Consider the following 18,642-nt stretch of genomic DNA (forward strand, 5'->3'; position numbering starts at 1 on the left):
TCTGAGACTCTGGGAAAAGCCCTTCCTTGCCTCTTGCTGGCTTCTGGGGGTGGCCAGCAGTCCTTGGCAGTCCTTGGCTTGCAGCCGCATCCTTCAACCTCCATCTTCTCATGACATCCTCCACTGTGTCTTCACTATGTTGGCCTCTGTGCCCAAATTTCCCCTTCTGATAAGGACATGGTCATGTTGGGTTAGTGCCTCATCTTAACTTGATCATCTGCAGAGATCATTTTTCCAAATAGTCCCATTTGGGGGACTGGGGGTTAGGACTTCAACATCTTTTGAGGGGACACAAATCAACTCATAACAGAAGGAGAGGGAAGGAGGGGGAAGGAGGAAGGGAAAGTTGGAGAGAGCAGGGAGCAGGTGCCAGCCTGTGCTGCCTAGGTAACAGGAGCAGGAGAGAGGTCCTTCCCACTCTGGCAGGCTGTCCTGACATGCCTGTCACTGTGACAACTGGGTGTAGATCTGTCCTTGAGCCTGGAGATGGCCCGGTAGGAATCCAGTTTCCTCAGTTCTGCTGTCTGCTGCCCACTGGCACCCCAGAAAATGAAGCAGACATCAAAATCAATGACCAGGAGGTGAACTGGCCTTATCACCACTCCCAGCACATGCCCCAGTGGCCCAAGCACCTTGTGTAACTGCTGGGGGTCAGTTGGCTCCAAAGCAGGCAGCTCTTACTGGCTAAAGAACACTTGTAGGCCAGCCACCTGCCCTTTGTCTCAAAAGTCATGGCCACTGCACTTCTTGGTGACTCACTCTACCTCCCTGAACCTCACTTTACTCATCTGTAAATGGGGTAATGCTAATGACCACAGGGTTTTTGGAAAGAACAGAAGAGATAACAGGCATGAAGTAGTGTGAGTCAGGATACAGAGCACCGGCTGTGGAATATAACTGCCTGGGTTCAAATTCCAGCTCTGCCACTCACTAGCTAGGAGCTCGTGGGCAGGTAACTTAATCTTCCAGAGCCTCAATTTTCCCATCTGTAAAATGGAGACAATAATATTAATACATCCCCCCTTTCAGATTAGGTTTATGGTAGGGACAAAGAGGACTAAAATAGACATTGCCTTCAAGGAGCCCACAATCTTACGGGAGAGATAAGTTTGGAGGAATAAATAGAGATACAGTGTTAAGCGAAGTGTCTAGTACCCAGTAAGAGCTCAATAAAGTTCTTGGCTTGTGGTCTTCACAGTTTTGGCTTCCTCTAAGCATGCAGTAGGCTTTCAATGCATCCTTTGTGCATCAATTAGACTTGGTCTGCCAGGAAAATAGATACCACAGTCTTTAGTCATTACTGTGTGCCCTGTGGTGAGCACTTTTACATGTGTTATTTCAGTTAACCTTCCCAAACTCCAAGATTGTTATCCTCTCCATTTTGCAGAGGAGAAAACTGAGCTTCAGGGAAAGGAAGTAAATTGCCCAGGGTCACGGATTTCAGCCCTCATCTAATCTTGCCTCCAGGGTCCAAGAGCCGGGTCATTCCGACACCTCAAGGAAGTTGATCTGAATCACCATTACTTCCATGGTGGGATTTTCAGCAACTCAGAGGTGGTATCTGCTCAGGTACCAGAGAGCCCTGGGCCATGCACCCACCTCTAGAGTTTTCCAAGGGGAACTCCTGGACACTGCCCGAGATCCCTGGTTGACAGATATGTGTTTGCCTTCCCATTTCTTTTCTTTTCATCCAAGTGCAGAGTAGTGGATAGACATAGGGGCTCTGAAGGCAGGCAGCAGGGGCATGGGGACTAATAGTTCAGCAGGAAGAGGGTAACTGTGAGCAGATGAGTCTGGGAGAGCAGAAAATGAAGCAGAGAACAGTAATGTGGGAGGCAGGATCCAAACTTCCCTAAACTCTGAAGTCAACGTGCTGGTAGATTTGGATAACTCCCTCTTGCCCATCCCCAGCTTTACGTCAGTGTTATCTTCAGTGAAATGGGAGAGCCCTTGCATGAGATGAGTCTGAAGTTTTTTGTTTTTTGAGACAGAGTCTCGCTCTGTCACCCAGACTAGAGTGCACTGGTGCGATCTTGGCTCACTGCAACCTCCGCCTCCTGGCTTCAAGTGCTTTTCCTGCCTCAGCCTCCCAAGTAGTTGGGGTTACAGGCACCCACCGTCACCACACCCGGCTAATTTTTATATTTTTAGTAGAGACGGGGTTTCACCATGTTGGCCAGGCTGGCCTCGAACTCCTGACCTCTGGTGATCTGCCCGCCTCAGCCTCCCAAAGTACTGGGATTACAGGCGTGAGCCACCGTGCCCAGCCTAGTTGAAGTTTAAAAATTCACTGATTGCATTGATTATGCCAGGGACCACATGCATTCTTTGTTCTTACTCAAATGTGAGTGCCCACGTACACAGCCAGTTCCTGGCTCACAGTTGAACCTTCACAAATATTTGTTGCATGACTGAATTGTACCAGGTGCCCTGTGAGACTCTGAGTGCTAAACCTGTAATCTCAGCAGCTCTACACAGACGACAATGGTGATTTTAAAAGTCTTACATTTGTTACATGCTTGCTGGTTTTCAAAGCCTCTTTGTAGAAGTCATCTCCTTCAGTGTTTACAACAGTTGTGTAGGTGTTAACATCTCCCTTTATAGATGAGAAGACAGGCTTAGAGAAGTTAGGCCACTCGTCCAAGCTTGCACAGCCAGAGGTTCCAGGCCAGGACTGGTCCCAGGTCACCTGACCTCCCTTGCCCACTCCTCTCTCCCTGTCACATGAAGATGTGGTCCGGATGTAAATATAATGAGAAAGGTTTGAATCCCAGTTCTTTATCTGCTGGGTGACTTTGAGCAGGTCTCTGAGCTTCCCTCTCTGTAAAACAAGCTTCCTGACCATCTGTGCCTCATGGAGTTGTTTGGAGGCTTAAGTAGGCTTGCAGGCCTCTAAAGGCTTGATCACAGTGCCTCATGTTAAATATTAGGAGTCTAAAGCACAGGGAGGCAAAGTAACTTCCCCAAAGCCAAACAGCTGGTGAACAAAGGAGACAGGCTTTGAACTTGGGTTTATCTAACCTCGCAACCCGAGCGTCTACCCAAGTAAGCACTCCATAAATGGCAGTTATTGGTATTGTGTTGTTGACTATCAGTTAATTTAAAAGTGAAGGTAGAGGATGAAGTTTCAGCAATCTCTTTATCCAGCAGAACCTTCCCTTGCTATTCCCAGGGAGTTACTTTTTGGAAAGCTCAGCCACAATGCATTCAGAGGAAGCTTGACCCTGGACCCCTCCCAGCAAAGCCATCCAGATTCTACCTCTTTTCCTGCAGGGTGTGTGTGTGTGTGTGTGTGTGGCGGGGTGTATATAATGTGTGTGTGTGTGTGTGTGCACGCGTGTGTCCCTGGGAATTGCAAGCATTCCTGAGGGTGAAGGAGCAGGCAGACCCTTGGACCTTGTGCTAAAAACACTCAGAGAGGCTGGCCCTGGCCTGTGTGTAGCTTGTTGAAGGGAGAAAAAGAGAGAAAGTGGAGGAATCCCTGAGCTAGTCGAGGCCCAGAAGTGTCAAGACCACAACCTTCTAACCTCCACAGGGTGTTCCTAAGATTTGTGAATTTATTTCCATGAAAGTCATTGCAAAGATAAACAAATTTAATCACTCAGTTGTACATTTAATGAACTGTCACGTTTTGGAAATGATTGCAAATTACATATAAAAGGAGACAATTCAGAAAAAAATCAGGGAGGCAATGATTAAACATTTAAAATGCAGACTGCCTTGGCAAAGCTAGGTTGTAAGGTCAGCATGCCTCTGGGGAAAGAATCTGCCAAGTCTAGTATTATCCAAACAGCCATTCAAGCATTGGGCTCACCTGTATTGCGTATTTATCATGTGCCAGGAGCTATACCAAGGAGTTTCCATGAGACCCTCACAGCCACCCCATGCTAGAGTTGCAGTTACGATTCCCATTTAGAAATGCATGGGAGAGTTTAGGTGGCTGGCTCAAGGTGGCACAGTTATGAGGTGGCATAAAAAATTCCCCTGAGTGGCTAGGCGTGGTGGCTCATGCCTGTAATCCCAGCACTTTGGGAGGCCGAGGCAGGCGGATCACGAGGTCAGGAGATCAGGACCATCCTGGCTAACACGGTGAAACCCCGTCTCTACTAAAAATACAAAAAATTAGCCAGGCGTGGTGGTGGGCGCCTGTAGTCCCAGCTACTTGGGAGGCTGAGGCAGGAGAATGGTGTGAACTCGGGAGGTGGAGCTTGCCGTGAGCTGAGATCGCGCCACTGCACTCCAGCCTGGGCGACAGAGCCAGACTCCATCTCAAAAAAAAAAAAAAAAAAAAAAAAAAATTCCCCTGAGTACCAACTCTGCACTGGGTCTTGGAGACCCAGAGATGAACAAAGCAGGGCCCCAGACCTTGAGAATTGCGCAGCCTAATCAGCCATCACGTTATAAATGTCAGAAGCCAGAGGTCGTCCCTTCTAGTGATTTCAAATGCCTTTTAAGCAAAGGACACTTTCTCCTTGAAATCTCATGTGAGACACCATCATGCAAAACAGATGAAAAGGGAACCTGTTTCTGGCTAAAGCTGGGAGGGGGATTGCTCTTCCTCTCTCACCACTCTCATTCTTAAGATATTCTCATTCTTAAGATACCCAGGAGCAGCACCTACCAACCCAACTTGAAACCTGCTGATCTTGTCCAGATGCCTCATTTCACAGATGGTAACACTGAGGCCCAGAGAGGGGAAGGAATCGCCCAGATGGCCAAGACTGGAATGTGGGCCTGTGGATTCCTGGTTCAGGGATCTTTGCTGGGCATTAGGTCTGCAAATGCTCACCCCAATCACTGTAAATACTGTGTACAGTGATTGGGGCGTAGAACCTGGGTGGTGCAGCACCAGACACACTTCGGTGAATTTGGGGCTTTTAGGCCAATTCAACTTTTTTCTCCAGATGCTGGAGAAAGCGAAGCCTAAGAGCTTCCTAGGGGAAAGGTGAGTATTTTCAGAAGAACCACTTCCACTAGATGCCCCAATTCCAGAGGTATTGAAAGCACCCTGGCCTGGGAGTCAGGAGGTCTGGGTTCAATGCCCAGCTCTTAACCATGATGAGAATCTAGTCTATGTTTCTTCCTCAGTTTCCCTATTGGTGAAATGAAGTGGTTGGATTACAGTGAATTCTCCACAAGTTTCCTTCCTGAATCTTTTTAGAACTTTCAGGCCAGGCCACTTCTGGGTTTCTGCCAACCTAGACTCCAGTGGGTCGGCTCTGGCCTTCCCTGCTCCTTCTCCCTCCTGAGGACTGCCCATCCATCCACAGCCCCACCACCTGCTCTTTCGTTCCTTCCCAGCTTCTCCCCTCTCTAGCCCCTCTCCTTGGTGGAGACTTCACCCTCTAAGTTTCCTGATAAGCCACAATCTTGGTGTCTTACTTGCTTTCATCAAACAGCCAAAGGGATTCTATGGGCCATTTGCCCAAGCCTCCATTTTACAGATGGAAGAACTGAGGCCAGAGAAGGGAGGGATTTCCTCAAGATTACCTTGTGAGAGGGAGGTGCGGTCTTCCTGTAACCCGAGTCGGCCTTATCTTGTCCAGGACTAAATTCTTCGGGCGCCTAACTTTAAAAAAATACAGTACTTTTTTGGCCTAATATAAGGTTGGTACAAAAGTAATTGTGGTTCTCGCCATTACATTCAATGATGAGAACCACAATTACTTTTTTTTTTTTTTTTTGAGACAGAGTCTAGCTCTGTCGCCAGGCTGGAGTTCAGTGGCGCAATGTCGGCTCAATGCAACCTCTGCCTCTCGGGTTCAAGCAATTCTCCTGCCTCAGCCTCCCGAATAGCTAGGATTACAGGCACGTGCTGCCATGCCCAGCTAATTTTTGTATTTTTAGTAGAGACGGGGTTTCACCATGTTGGCCAGGAGGGTTTCAATCTCCTGACCTCGTGATCCACCCACCTCGGCCTCCCAAAGTGTTGGGATTACAGGCGTGAGCCACTGCACCCAGCCCACAATTACTTTTGCACCAATACATAGAATTATGTTTCCCAATTGAGAGGACATCCGAGATGTTCAAGGAAATTAAGGTCATTGGAGGTAATCCAAGGGCCTCCAATACCCTAACTGACCTGGTGAGGAGTGGGAGTGGAGGGGGTCCCTTCCCAGTTCTCTTTTCATCAATGCTCTTGATGAAGAGTTTGTTGCTAATGTGTCTTTAACACCTTTCTAGCCTTTGGTAACCTCCCTTTCAAAGAGAAAGTGGGACCTGAGCTTCAGCACCTCCTCAGGCAGCAGTACCTTGTTAGACTGTATTATTATTATTGTGGTTAAAGATACATTGTTAGAATTTAATAACACTTATTTTCATTGTATTTATTTTAATGGTTACCTTCTATTTATAGTAATGTGATGCTGGCTTTCCATTTATGGTAATAATTTAACATACCTTTTTAAAAACAAGCTCACTTAAGTAAATTTTAAAAAAATGAAAAAATAAGAGTTGATTTAGAGAAGCCTATTCAGCAGATGTCCTTAGCTAATGCACAGATAGGGCCAGGTCCTCCATGGAGGCTGGAGAGAGGCTGAGGTCCAGGAAACTGACTTGGAACTGGAGTCAGGGACCGAGCTGGTTGTCTGAGTTGTGCAGCGGGTCTGCACTCTCTTCCCCTGCGCCTGCCCCGTTCTGCCAAGCCCCAGACCCTTAGAGACTCTATCCCTCTCTCTGCCTGTCTCTGGTCTCCACTTCCCGAGCTCCAGCACCCTCGCTGTGGGCTTCCCGTTTTTCCTCTTGAAATGTATGTGGCGCCTGGTGTCCAAGGAGGCTCACACAGGGCCTCTCCCAGCAGCATTCCACAAGTGCAGGGCCTGCGGGGTGTTCAGCCTCCACCCTCCATTCTGTTTTGGCAGCTGAAGGGTGAATGTGGAGCCCTTCTCCTTGTCCTCCTCTTATAGAAATTCCACCATTAGGGACTTCCTCCCCTTGGGTGAAGCTTTGCTCACTCTGGGTCCCTTTGAAACCGCGGATCCAGGGATTTTTCTTGCAGCCACGTGCCTACTCTAAGAGTCCCGGTGACGCGGTGAAGTTCTTGAAAGGACCAGACATCACTGAAGTCCTTACAGGGATGAATCCATTTCCTGGAATGTGGGCAAGGAAAGGCAGCCACTTCCTGCCTCTCAAAACTCTGGCTGGTGGCTGGGTGCAGTGGCTACGTCTGTCATCTCAGCACTTTGGGAGACTGAGGTGGGAGGATCACTTGAGGCCAGGAATTGGAGACCAGCCTGGGCAACATGGTAAGAGTCCAGCTCTACAAAACACACACACACACACACACACACACACACACACCAAAAACAACAGAAAACATTAGCCAGGCATGATGGCGCATGCCTCTGGTCCCAGCTACTCGAGGGGGCTGGGTTGGAAGGATTGGATTGCTTGAGCCCAGGAGGTCGAGCCTACAGTAAGCCGTGCAGGAGGTCGGGCTACAGTGAGCTGTGCTTGTTGACCAGGCTTGTCCAGCCTGGTCAGCAGAGCGAGACCTTGTCTCAAAAACAAAACAAAAACAAAACAAGAAGATCTCCTCCCCCCAAACTCTGCCCAGTGGCCTGACTACCAACATCCATATACAAGACAGGAGTAGGGTCAACTCCTTCCTATCAGTCACCCCTTAGTGAGAATCAGCTGGCCAAGGGGCCTCCTGCAGAGCTGATGTGTGCTTGAATGCCTAGGGCCCACGGGGATGGGGTGTGGAAGCTTCAAGCTGGGACTCAAAACAGAGTTGCCAAGGGAAGAGGAGTGGGCGACCCGAGCCCCTGTCATCAGTACTTTCACTTGGGCTGTCAGCTTTGATCTGCTTGCTTGTCCGTTTTGTCTGGGGCAGGGTCGGGTAGTTGTTTAGAGGAGGCTCAGAGGTTAAAAGTCTCAGGCAAGTCATGTCAGGGGTTGGGAGCCAGAGCTGCTGTGGCAGCAGTACAGAGAAGAAAAGATAAGCTCCCCAGCCCCGCAAGAACCTCAGCCCTGAGGCCGGAGACACCGATCTGGCCCCTTGCAACCAAGTCATTTGCATCCCACCTGGGGTCAGGCCCCTCCATGCTGGAAGTCCCCTTTCTTATCTGCAAGTCAGAGGAGGGTGAGTTCCCCAGGCTTTCAACAGGTACTTCCCCCGGCAGCGGGAAGCCCAGGAGCCCGATCGGGACCGAGGATCTCACCCCAACCCCTGCGTTTGGGCCCCGGGGTCAGCTGAAAGTTCCCCTGGAATAAACACTTCGGGTCCAGCATGCCCCTCTCCCCACTCCCGCAACGATCTTCCGAATTCAGACGCAGAGAGGGCCCGCGGGCAGAGCGGGAGGTGGTCGGAGGCGGAGGAAGGGGAGATGGGCAGAGGGTGGGCCCAGGGACCCCCAGACAAGGCCTGGACGCGGGGCTGGAGGAGGAGGCGGAGGCTGGCGGGAGGCGAGGGGCAGCCCGCAGAGGAGACGCGCTTCTCGGCAGCAACGGCGTCTGGAGCCGGGAGGGGCGGAGGTTTGGGGAGGGGGAGGGAGGGCGGGGGAGGGGAGGGACGGACGGCGGCGGAGGTGGGGCCGGCGGGCTGGCGGGCGTGCAGCTGCCGCCGGCGTCGCGGGGCTCCAGGCTGCGGGGCGGACGTAGCGCCGAGCGATCCACCGCGGAGCCGCGCGAGGCCGCCCGAGCCCCAGCCCCAGCCCCGGCCCCAGCCCCGGCCCCGGCCCCGGTCCCGGCCCCGAGCCCCGAGCGAGCGCCGCCGCCTCGCGCTGCGGGTCCCCGGACGCGCCGCCACCGCCGGGAAGGCAGCCGGCGCCGGGCAAGTTGCGAGCGCGCCCCTCCGACCAGGAAAGTTTCCCCCCGGCCGCCGGCGGGAGTTGGCGCGGGGTCCGGCCGCCGCCGCTGGAAGGTATGGGGCTCCGCACCTCCGTGCCCTCCGCACGCCGCCGCCGCGCCCCCGGGGACCTGGGGACCCCCCCGCGCGCCGCCCTGGGGGTGCTGCTGGACGCGGCGGGGAATTGGGGTGGAGTAGGGATCCCAGGACGGAAGCCCGGCAACCAAGTTCCACTCAAACTAGCACGCGGGGGCTGGGAGGCCGGGGACGGTCTCCACCCGGTGCCTGCCCGGAGTCCGCTGAGGGCCGGGGGCTGCGCCCAGGACAGGTGCAGAGCCGGTGGGCTCCCAATGCTCCAGGTGGAGGAGTGGGGGCTTCTGGAGAACGGCGCGGGGTGGCAGGTGTGGTTACAAGGTTCGGGGTTTCGGCCAGGGCTGCGCCCGGAAAGGGGCTGCTCGCCACGCCACCCGGTAGGACAGTGAGGGACCAGGGACTGGGAGCGGCGATCGGGGCCGGGAGGGCCGTGGGGCCCGGCAGCTGCATGGAGGGCGGGCTGCCTTTGGGGTCCCTGGCAGCGGGGCGGGGCGGGGCGGAGGCGCCACGCGTTCCTCCAGTACCCCCCTTATTCCTTAGGTGTGTGCGGTTTGGGGAAGTGGAGACTCCATGGGGTGCTGGGTGGGTGGGAGGCTCGGGCACGTCCAGATTTAGGGGGCAGTGGGAGCCAGTTGGGAGGGTGCTCGGCTCGGGTGGGATCGCGCCGGCTCCGGGTCCTGCTGGAGTGAGGTGACTGGGCTCCCGCTGGAGTGAGGTGACTGGGCTCCCGCCAGGGGGCGCACTGCCCCGGCCCTCGCCCGCAGGAAGCGCGTTCTGGCTCCTGCGAGGCAACTGCGCCGACATCCAGGACGCAGGGACCACAGACACCCAACTTACGCGGGGTCTCGCCCCGAGGAGCCCGCCCTACACTAGCCAGACGGGGGAGCGGGACCAAGAGTGAGGCGAAAGGTCCACAGTTATAACTGCGCCGTGGGCTGGAAAGGCTGGGAGTCAGGATGTGATTTTTCTCGGGAAGGCTGGCAGGGCAAATGGATGAGTAAGAAATTTACCCCCAGAAAAAGACGTAAGAAACTACAACTGCGAATTGGTGCAGAGAGAGTGGGTTGGAGAATTAACTTTTTGACGGTTTTTGGAGTTGCAGAAACCCAAACCCCAAAATGCATGCACCCTTTTTGTAAAAGTTGCACCTTTGTTTCCTGGATCTGGTCGAATCCCTGTCTGGTGAAGGCAGGATGGGGGTCTTGGGGTATCCTCTCTCTGGGCACAAGTAAACTGGGAGGCACAGGGCGGGCGGTGGGGGATGGGGCCTTAAAGACTTCAGCAGTCCAGGCGAAGTGTTAAATTTCTCAGCAGTCAAGGAGCCCTGGCCCCCACCCTCATCCCCTGGGTCTGTGGTCTCTAGGCCACATTCTTCTGGTCATTTCACAATTATTGGTGGAAATCTGCCCTGGGTCCCAGTTATCTGGCCTCCGGGTCCCTGTATGTTGAGTCTGTGTGTCTGTGCCTTGGGAAGTCGACAGCTGCTGGCATCTGTGAGGACTGTCATCTTTGTCATGTGCGGGGCTAACATTGAAGGGACATTGGAGGGACTATTGCCTCATCTTTCTCTCCAGTTCCCTCCCTCCTCCCATCACTCCAAGTGAGTGCAAAGGAGCAAATCATAGATTGTGCCGTGGCCTCATTGTGGTTGGTAGAAGTTTTCATCTTTCTCTTAGCTGGTAACCTGTGCTCCTTGGGCAGCCCCCCTCCTGCTCCCATGTCCTTAATGTCCCTTACAAAGGTGGGGGAAATGGGGGTCCCTGAAAGAGATGAGGTTCCTCTGTTCAATGTAGTCTGCCACATGTTTTTGTTGGATGCTACTGAAATGCTCCAGGACAAAGTTGCCATAAAGACAGATCAGCATGATTTTTATTTTGAATAGAAGAGGAGGAGGAGAGAGGAGAGAAAGGAAAGGGTGGAGAAGCCTGCTGTCTCTGGATAGGTCTTTAAGACATTCCAGGGGGCTGGAAAACAAAAGAAGTTTTTTTTGTTGTGTTTTGCTTTTAGTGACTCTTGTTTTTCTGTGGAGGGAAGCCTGCATGGACCAGCCCTGCCTTGGAACCTGCCTGGGAGCATGGGGCCCCTAAAAGGCCAGCGTTTCCCGTGTTCTGTCCCTCCCCTCTTCTCCCTACCCCCACCCCACTTTTCCTGAATTGGAGAGGGAATTGAAGGTCCCCAAGGGCTACTAAAGTCTGTGTTTGGGCTTAAAGTATCTTGTGTGGGCTCAGTCTTCTCCCAGGCAAACTCCAAGATCTCTGATTTAGCAACATTTCAAGTCTTGGGCACTCTGTTTCCTTGTCTCCCTTGTCCCCAAACCCATTCAAACAGCCAGTATATGTGGTGCTTTTACCCAACCCCAGGCTGAAATGGTAGCACATCATTGAAAGCTCCAGGACACTTTCTAGAAGCCGAAGTTAGTTGGGTTTAGGATACCTTGGGGTTGGGTTTAGGACACCTTGGGCTGAATCCAGGAAGGAACCATCTGCCCTTTAAAAAATGAGATTTTAATGGTCTGAGGGGTGTGTTGGAGGGCAGGGTGCTGGGTAGGGACACAGGATTAATTCAAGGATGTGTGGGAGGGGGTGCCAGGAAGAGGGAAAATAGCAGATTTGAAATCTAGCTCTTCTGAGTCATCCGTGTGGCCTTGGGCAGGTTATTTCCCCTCTTGAGCCTGCTTCCTCAGTCTGTAAAATGAATATGTTGGCTGAGGAGATTCTGAGCCATCTTGCAACTTAGAGCAGGAGAGTCTAACCTTTTAGGGGGCTGGGCAGCCCTGCTCCATTCCTTCCGCCTTCCATTCAGTGGAAGGTGCCTCTCTGGGCTGGCTTGCCTTTCTCTGCCTGCCTGTACACAGCAAAATCCTGCGTTGAGTGAATGCAGCAGATTCAGAAACCAGCTCCTGCCATCAGAGCTGAAGGACAAAGTGCCCAGCAGTTTTGGGTAGAGAGGGGAATGTCTGTAACCAGTCCCTGCTGGGAGCCCCATGTTAGTCCGCAGGCTCGCTCCCCACTCTTCTTGGGAAGAGCCCTTTCAGTTCCTGGGGTGCAGGTTTTAGGGACCTCTCCCTTTCCAGAGGGCTGCTTTTCTGGTCTATTTCATCAGCCATTGAGAGGGAAAATCAGGAACATTTGTTCATGCTCAGCTGAGGTGCAGCACAGGGAGGGGGCCTTGGAAACCAGCACTCTGGTCCCACTGAGCAGATGATGCCCATTGATCAGGCGTTTCTACCACCTGATGCCATTGAGCAAATGTACCAGCTTGGGCTCCTCCTGCCACCCGGGCTGGCACCCTGGACCTGCATTAGCGCTCCATCTGAGGGAGTGGGGGTGGATCATGAAACACTTTTTTTTTTTTTTTTTTTTTTGAGAGACAGTCTTGCTCTGTCGCCCAGGCTGGAGTGCAGTGGTGCGATCTTGGCTCACTGCAACCTCTGCCTCCCGAGTTCAAGAGATTCTCCTGCCTCAGCCTCCCAAGTAGCTGGGATTACAGGTGTGTGCCACCATGCCTGGCTAATTTTTTTTGAATTTTTAGTAGAGACGGGTTTCACCATGTTGGTCAGGCTGGTCTCAAACTCCTGACCTCGTGATTCACCTGCCTTGGCCTCCCAAAGTGCTGAGATTACAGGCGTGAGCCACTGCCCTTGGCGTTTGAAACACTTTTTATAAAGAATGGGAGAGTAAGATGGTGAGCCTGTGTTTGCAGCTGGCAGGGCTGGTCTTTCATCTGGGTACTTGTTGTCTTAAGATCCAGCTCTTGCCCCTGGTCTGCACCCAAGACTGCTGGCTTAATTAGTGAATTCAACAACTTGGAGATGAGCAAAAACATGTTCACTGGTGGTGGGCAAGTGTGTACAAAAGGCAACAGGATGGAGCAGAAAGGTAGCTGAACCAGGCATTAGGAGACTGGTGTTCCAGCCCTGATACTGTTACAGATGGAGCGATGTGGCCTTGTGTGAGTCACAGCCTCTCTCTGAGCCTCGGTTTCTCTATTTCTTTAGAGGCAGCAGTGCGTGGTGGTTAAACTGCCTGGATTTGCCTGTTAGCTTTATCATAACTTCATATCAGTTGTGTGACCTTAGACCATTCAACCCCTGGTACCTCCATTTCCTGATTTGTAAAATGGAACTAGTAATACCCCATCAGATTGTTGTGGATAGTCTTTGAGATAAAACTAGTAAAACATTTAGCATAATGCCTGGCATATAGTAAGTGCTCATTAAGTGTTCACTATCATCATCATTGTCATGATTATCATTATTACTATTATTGTAAAATGGGAGGGATTAACTTTGGTCCTTTCTAGTTTTCTGGATTGTATGTGTGTGTGTGTGTGTGTGAGAGAGAGAGAGAGAGAGAGAGAGAGAATCTGTCTTTGGGGTAGAAGGTAAGGGTGAATAAGTTGCTTTTTTGGTTCTTTTCTTCCTTTCTCTGCCTCATTGAGGGACTCCTGAATCTTGTGACTAGGCTCATGGTAGCCCCGTCCCCATGGCAAGAAGCCCAATTTGACGTCACTGACAATATCCTGGCTCCTGGCAGTTGAGGGATGATATTTCATCAGCTAGCATTTGCCTGTCCTTTCCCTTCCACCCTTTGTTTCCCACCCTTCACCGTGGTATGAAAACCATATGTGCAGATAATGTGTTTAAGCTGATCAGCCTCTCCCAGAGTCACCCAAATAAAAAGCCTTCTTCCTAGAAGACACTTTCGACTTTAAGATAAATAATCTGGTTCTTCTGTTGTGTTGCTTTATGTCTGGCTGGCCCTGAATCCCTTTTTGTGTTCTGCCCGTGGTCTGCTCCAAGGATGTGGGCTGGGCCCGGTCCGTGGTCTAAAGCTTTGGACCTTATTGGCCATGCTGGCTGGGGCAGCCTCTTCCAGCGGCTTGGGAGGGGACAGGCCAGGCTGGGCCTCTGCCTCATCTTGTTCCAGCAAGGCTGCTGCTCTGAGATAACCCAGAGATGATTATCATGGAGCAGACACTTGGGGAATGCTGCCGTCCACCAAGTGCTTGACAATACTTCATCCTGTCTCTGCCTACAAGGATGGTTTGGATACTGCCCCCGTTCTGTAGATTAGAGAGTGAAGGCTCAGGAAGAATTCAGAGTAAGTGGTGGGATTGGGATTTGATCCTCGGTTGATCTGATTCTCTTATCCTGTGTGCTAAACCACTGTATTATATTTCCTCATGTATCAAAACCTCCTGTGAGCCGAAAAGCCCCAGGAATGATATCTCTTAGACTGAATCAAACCCCCTCCTCCCCACCTTTGATCATCTTGCAGGCTCAGGGCACCTTATGAGATTCCGTTTTTGTCCTGCATGGATTACTCAGGCATTTTGGGGACAGTGATGAGTAAGAGTTTTTTGGGACATGGCTGCTTATGGAGGGGTTAGAGGGGGGAATGATCTTATTAAACAACAAAAGGTTGTAATGGAAAGAGGATGCATATTGGAGTCACAGATCTGAAATTTGAATCCGGATTCTGCAATTTACTGGCTGTGTGGCCTTGGCTTCCTTATCTGTGAAAATCAGAATAACAGCAACCACAGATGACTCTAAAATCTCAGTGGCTTAACAAAATGATTAACTCCTGATCACATTACTTGTTTAATATGGGTCTCTGTTCCACATGGTCACTCAGGGACCCAGGCTCCAAAGATGATGACTCCACCATCTTTGTAACTGCCCCTTCTAAAGCATGTGGCATCCAAAGTTACTGCAGATGGGGAAGAGGGAGAAGGGAAAACCACACTAATACTCAACTGCTTTGGCCAGGAGGTGACACGCATCACTTCACCTCCAGCACCTTGGTCAGAACTGTCATCTGGCCCCAAACCAGCCCTCAGGGAAGCTGAGAATGTAAGGAAGTACATGGATATTTGATGAGCACTAAGTCTCTGCACTTACATTTACCCTAGTAGAGTGCTTTAAGGATCAATTGAGATGATGCATTTAAAGCTTCTAGTATAGAGCTGGTATGTTGCTGGTTGTTAACACATAGAAGCTTCCTTTCCCTAATAATCCCCGATGTACATTGCTCTTTGTAGATTACAGACTGTGTCTATTGAGATTATTTCTGGGCAGATCGTATTGTGCCTATAACATACCAGAGGGAGGTGAGTCCACGCATGGCAAGGGCACTATAAGCCAGGCCCTGGATCTTCAGCCCAGTTCTCCCATGACTTCCTTTGGCTTACTGAAATTTACTGCTCTGCGAACTTTTTCCAGCATGTCTCCCAGGATCTTTCAGAACCCACTTCTGCTCCTGTCTCCTCCCTGCATTCCTCAATAGGGTAGAGTATCTGTATTCATTTTATGGATGGTGAGGAGGGGAGGTTGCAGGAACTATCTGGAAACTAATGGAGAAGGGTCTGGCCTTGAGGTGAGACAAGCCAGAGTCTTAGGTATTCATAGGGAGAGCCATAAGAATTTGGGACCCACATTTGGGCCGCTTTGGGAATTGCCATGCAGCCAAGCTTTGGGGTAACCCTCCAAGGCACACCTGGTGCTGCTACCTGCAGCTCCCATCCACCTGTGTACCCCCATGCTGGCCCATTGTGTCCTTGTGAGAGTGGGCAGGGAAGCGGAGGGTCCTGCTATAGTTTGGTTTGTTTGACCCTCCAAATCTCATGTTGAAATTTGATCTCCACTGTTGGAGGTTGTGGGGGTGGTGTTTGGGTCATGGGGGCGGATCCCTCATGAGTGGCCTGGTGCCCTTCTTCAAGTGAATTCTCATGCTGTCAGTTCCCAGGAGAGCTGATTGTTAAAAAGCCTGGTTCCTCCCTCCCCTCTCTCTTGCTTTGCCTCTCACCACGTGATCTCTGCACATGCCAGCTCCCCTTCACCTTCTGCCCTGAGTGGAAGCAGCCTGAGGCCCTCTCCAGAAGCACATGCTGGCACCATGCTGGCACCTGCAGAACCATGAGCCAAAAAAACCCTCTTCCTTTATAAATTACCCAGCCTTGTATTCTCCTTTGTAGCAACACACACGGACTAAGATGGGGCCCTAGGAGGCTTTCCAGGTCTGCTTTTCTGTGGATAGTAAGATGTCCAGACCTAGGTTCAAATCCTGACTGCTCTACTTAACACTTGTTCATCTCTCTCAGCCTGTCTCAGTTTTCTCCTCTACAAAATGGCAAGAATATAGGAAAGCTAAAAAGCGAGTCAAGTGCCTGGCACATAGTAGGTGTCGTGTTTGCACCCCTTCTCTCCCCCTTGAGGAAGAGGAAGAGCTGCCCTTGGCAAGGGAACAGTGCCTGGGGAGATGCTAGAAGTGGGCACACGTGCTTGGACTCCTGGTCGTTGGAAGGAGAGGTACCCACTTCCCTTCCCATCAGCCTTGGGCTGGACTCTTGTGTTGAACTAATATGGCTTCCATTTGAAACGGGACAAGAATTTGGAGCCCTGGGTCTTGGATTTAGGCCCACCTTTTCATGTCTAACTCCCACAGTGGGTTCAGGGCTGGGGGTGTTGCTGAGAGAGGCTCTCCCACCCCACCGTGTGTTGCTGCCTCTCCTTCTGGGGGGACAGATTGCAGCGTGCTCTAGTGGGCCAAGTGCACTGGGCCACCTGCTGCCTGACATTTAGGGCTCCCCCAGCAGGGCAGGCCCAGGGAACTTGCTCATTGGTTGGTGTCTTAGCCCTTGGGGAATGAGGCATTTCTCCAGTCAAAACAGAAACACCACCCTCCATGGTCCCTGTGGAGAAGAGCTGGGCAGGCTGGACACGGGGAGTGGAGGGGCCTGCGGTTAGGAAGAGGATGGTCTCTGAAGACAGGGTTCTGAGATGCGCATTCTTCTCCTGAGCATAGTGAACACTTGTTCCTGGGGTCATTGAAGAGTGTAGCCTTCCCCTGCAGCTGGATTTATGCTGACTCAGGCACGGAGGCCAGGGAAGGCTGTGACTGTGGCACCTTGGGGCCCTCAGACACCTCCTGCATCCAGACCTCAGCTTCTGTGGTGCAGGGCAGCAGCTCTGAGGCAGCTCCCTAGCCCTTTGAGGCGGCTTATTGGTTTCCTGCGGCAGCCATGACAGCACCATAAACTAGATGGCTTAAAACAACAGAAACTTATTCTCACAGTTCTGGAAGCTAAAAGCCTGCAGACAAGGTGTTGGCAGGAACATGCTCTGTCTGAGGGCTCTAGGGAAAGGTCCTCTTTGCCTCTTCCTAGCTTCTGGTGGTTACTGGCAACCCTCTGTGTTCTTTGGCTGGTAGATGCCTCCCTCCATCATCACATGACATTCTTCCTGTGTGTCTGCCTCTCCTCTTCTTATAGGGACACCAGTCATGTTGGATTAGGGTCCACCCTAATGACCTCCTCTTTTTTTTTTTTTTTTTAGACGGAGTCTCGCTCTGTCACCCAGGCTGGAGCGCAGTGGCGATCTCTGCTCACTGCAAGCTCCGCCTCCTGGGTTCACACCATTCTCCTGCCTCAGCCTCCCGAGTAGTTGGGACTACAGGTGCCCACCACCATGCCTGGCTAATTTTTTTGTATTTTTTAGTAGAGACGGGTTTCACTGTGTTAGCCAGGATGGTCTCGATCTCCTGACCTCATGATCTGCCCGCCTCGGCCTCCCAAAGTGCTGGGATTACAGGCGTGAGCCACCAGCGCCCAGCCATGACCTCCTCTTAACCTGATTATATCTGCAAAGTTCCTGACAGCCAGGGGTTAGGCTGTCAACATATCGTTTTGGGGTACACAGATCAACCCATAGAGGTGGTAGTATCATTGCTCTATTTACTGTCAAAGAAGTCAGCACAAAAAGGTTAAGTAATTTGCCCAAGTTCATACACCTATACAACTAGTAAGTGACTGGTAAATTACTCTCTATACATTTCATTCCTCTTACTATTACAGTAGGTTTATATACCTACCTCATAGCCTAGTCCTCAGCATCAAAGGAGGTGAATGTCTGTGTCAAAACACACTCTGTCCGCAGCTAAGTGTTTGCCAGTTGTGTTATTCATCTTTGCTCCCTAGATGGGATGTCTCCCAGGAAACATCAGCATATAGAAATTACAACCAGTTGGAGCTACAATGTTTTCTAGAAATAATTGTTTGAGTTGACCGAATGAAAGGCACCATTTGCATTCTTTCAACTCGCCTTTCTGGAGTTGCCTGCCAGCTCCGTCTCCTCGCAAGTTGAGAATATCAGTTGAGATGGATTTTTCTTGCTTGATGTTTTTCCTGGGTTCCATTTTAGCATCAGAAGTCGTGGTGACTTTTGCAATTTGGGCTTCTCTCCCCAGGAGAGTGTCTGGGCATCTGAATGGGGGGGGGTCCCTGGGAGGCTCAGTAGATGACTCTCAGCTCCAGAGCCCTTCCCTCCGGGCCCGGAAGGGTCTGGGAGTTTAGCTGTGGAGGCTGGAGGACTCTGATATGCAGCCTCATCTGGGTGCAAGGAAGCAGGGGAGGCAACCTGCTGTGGAGGGTTAGGACACATTCTGAACACAGCGCCTGGGTTCAAATGCCAGTTCAGCCTCACACTATGACCTTTGTTTGATCTTTGACAAATCACTTAAATTCTCTCTGACTCCATTTGAACTCATAGGGTTTGATTAAAATGCATAAATGTATCTCTTGGGATGGAATGTGGTACATGAAAAGTATTCAATGAATGTTAGGATTACTTTAAATATTTTATTTGTCATCTGTTTTCCTCCATAGAGTGAGGGCGGAGATGTTTCTGTTTGGTTTTCCATGGAGCCTGCAGCGTGGAGCTCAGTGCCTGGGGTTGAACAGATGCTCACATGCTGAATGAA

General features: G+C 51.3%; 1 protein-coding gene and 1 long non-coding RNA gene across 7 annotated transcripts in view; one reads left to right on the forward strand and one right to left on the reverse strand.

Moving 5' to 3' along the window:
* Positions 1-1,038: 1,038 nt before the first annotated feature.
* On the reverse strand, positions 1,039-18,273 carry LOC134807346 (uncharacterized). Its single transcript, XR_010147538.1, has 3 exons — positions 17,985-18,273; positions 17,755-17,869; positions 1,039-1,263 (listed from the first exon to the last, which is right to left on the reverse strand). It is a non-coding gene; the product is annotated as an uncharacterized LOC134807346 (long non-coding RNA).
* The window catches only part of TSPAN18 (tetraspanin 18), a 205,648-nt gene continuing 195,560 nt past the window's right edge, over positions 8,555-18,642 (forward strand). For 3 of the 6 annotated variants that reach the window (XM_016920716.4, XM_009460279.5, XM_063783995.1), the window contains exon 1: positions 8,558-8,863. The gene's annotated coding sequence lies outside the window, so the exon portion shown is untranslated. Of the gene's footprint in view, positions 8,864-18,642 lie in introns of all 6 variants that reach the window. The other 3 variants (XM_009460282.5, XM_009460283.5, XM_001159889.7) reach the window with 2 other exon arrangements.

The sequence above is a fragment of the Pan troglodytes genome, chromosome 9 (genome assembly GCF_028858775.2).
Source record: "Pan troglodytes isolate AG18354 chromosome 9, NHGRI_mPanTro3-v2.0_pri, whole genome shotgun sequence".
NCBI classification, from domain to species: domain Eukaryota; kingdom Metazoa; phylum Chordata; class Mammalia; order Primates; family Hominidae; genus Pan; species Pan troglodytes.